Source organism: Durio zibethinus, unplaced genomic scaffold, assembly GCF_047325235.1.
Source record: "Durio zibethinus cultivar Kanyao isolate XHJ-2024 unplaced genomic scaffold, ASM4732523v1 HiC_scaffold_402, whole genome shotgun sequence".
Lineage (NCBI taxonomy): Eukaryota > Viridiplantae > Streptophyta > Magnoliopsida > Malvales > Malvaceae > Durio > Durio zibethinus.
Genome location: NW_028323025.1, coordinates 747,501 through 750,000, shown reverse-complemented (window position 1 = coordinate 750,000; position 2,500 = coordinate 747,501).

The following is a 2,500-nucleotide window of genomic DNA, read 5'->3' as shown; positions in this document are numbered from 1 at the left end:
ATCAAACCTCTGAGAATTCACACCCCCTTAAAGAGCATTTGAGATTTTACAGGTTTGCTACCAGTAGCCGTTAAAGTGTCTGAAATGGGGACACTTTTTTCAAACGGTCACAAAATCTTCTCTACTTCGAGTTTTTAGCTGAATTTTTTTGTGCATGCCAACAAAAATAGAAGGATCATGCCTACAAAATTTGGGGCCAAAAATCCTTATAAAAAAATTTTAAAAAATCCCGAACCGCAAAAAGTTTCGAAAATCGTGAAAAATAGAAAACGAGTCATCTTCCAACGAAACTTCACGTGAAGGCTTAGGGGACCATTGTATGAATTTACAAGCCATAAAAATGGCATTGGCACGGCAGAAATTTGAAGATGTGCCTAAACCCACCAGGGCCCAGCGTGTGCCGATGGTGCTCGAGGCAAGCGCCCGCACCAGGGCCCAGCGTGTGCCGATGGTGGTCGAGGCAAGCGCCCGCACCAGGGCCCAGCGTGTGCCGATGGTGGTCGAGGCAACCGCCCGCACCAGGGCCGATAGTGTGCCGATGGTGCTCGAGGCAACCTGTCGCACCAGGGCCCAGCGTGTGCCGATGGTGATCGAGGCAACCTGCCGCACCAGGGCCCAGCGTGTGCCGATGGTGGTCGAGGCAAGTTCCCGCACCAGCGCCCAGCGTGTGCCGATGGTGCTCGAGGCAACCGACCGCACCAGGGCCCAGCGTGTGCCGATGGTGCTCGAGGCAACCTGCCGCACCAGGGCCCAGCGTCTGCCGATGGTGCTCGAGGCAACCTGCCGCACCAGGGCCCAGCGTCTGCCGATGGTGCTCGAGGCAAGCGCCTGCACCAGGGCCCAGCGTGTGCCGATGGTGGTCGAGGCAAGCGCCCGCACCAGGGCCCAGCGTGTGCCGATGGTGGTCGAGGCAACCGCCCGCACCAGGGCCCAGCGTGTGCCGATGGTGCTCGAGGCAACCTGCCGCACCAGGGCCCAGCGTGTGCCGATGGTGGTCGAGGCAAGCGCCCGCACCAGGGCCCAGCGTGTGCCGATGGTGGTCGAGGCAACCGCCCGCACCAGGGCCGATAGTGTGCCGATGGTGCTCGAGGCAACCTGTCGCACCAGGGCCCAGCGTGTGCCGATGGTGCTCGAGGCAACCGACCGCACCAGGGCCGAGCGTGTGCCGATGGTGGTCGAGGCAAGCGCCCGCACCAGGGCCCAGCGTGTGCCGATGGTGGTCGAGGCAACCTGCCGCACCAGGGCCCAGCGTGTGCCGATGGTGCTCGAGGCAACCGACCGCACCAGGGCCGAGCGTGTGCCGATGGTGCTCGAGGCAAGCGCCCGCACCAGGGCCCAGCGTGTGCCGATGGTGGTCGAGGCAACCTGCCGCACCAGCGCCCAGCGTGTGCCGATGGTGCTCGAGGCAACCTGCCGCACCAGGGCCCAGCGTGTGCCGATGGTGGTCGAGGCAAGCGCCCGCACCAGGGCCCAGCGTGTGCCGATGGTGGTCGAGGCAACCGCCCGCACCAGGGCCCAGCGTGTGCCGATGGTGGTCGAGGCAACCTGCCGCACCAGGGCGGAGCGTGTGCCGATGGTGGTCGAGGCAAGCGCCCGCACCAGGGCCCAGCGTGTGCCGATGGTGGTCGAGGCAACCTGCCGCAGCAGGGCCCAGCGTGTGCCGATGGTGCTCGAGGCAACCGACCGCACCAGGGCCGAGCGTGTGCCGATGGTGCTCGAGGCAAGCTGCCGCACTAGGGCCCAACGTGTGCCGATGGTGGTCGAGGCAACCGCCCGCACCAGGGCCCAGCGTGTGCCGATGGTGATCGAGGCAACCGACCGCACCAGGGCCCAGCGTGTGCCGATGGTGCTCGAGGCAACCTGCCGCAGCAGGGCCCAGCGTGTGCCGATGGTGCTCGAGGCAACCGACCGCACCAGGGCCGAGCGTGTGCCGATGGTGCTCGAGGCAAGCTGCCGCACCAGGGCCCAGCGTGTGCCGATGGTGGTCGAGGCAACCGCCCGCACCAGGGCCCAGCGTGTGCCGATGGTGATCGAGGCAACCGACCGCACCAGGGCCCAGCGTGTGCCGATGGTGCTCGAGGCAACCTGCCGCACCAGGGCCCAGCGTGTGCCGATGGTCGTCGAGGGAACCTGCCGCACCAGGGCCCAGCGTGTGCCGATGGTGGTCGAGGCAAGCGCCCGCACCAGGGCCCAGCGTGTGCCGATGGTGCTCGAGGCAACCGACCGCACCAGGGCCCAGCGTGTGCCGATGGTGCTCGAGGCAACCTGCCGCACCAGGGCCCAGCGTGTGCCGATGGTGGTCGAGGCAAGCGCCCGCACCAGGGCCCAGCGTGTGCCGATGGTGGTCGAGGCAAGCGCCCGCACCAGGGCCCAGCGTGTGCCGATGGTGCTCGAGGCAACCGACCGCACCAGGGCCCAGCGTGTGCCGATGGTGGTCGAGGCAAGCGGCCGCACCAGGGCCCAGCGTGTGCCGATGGTGGTCGAGGCAAGCGCCCGCACA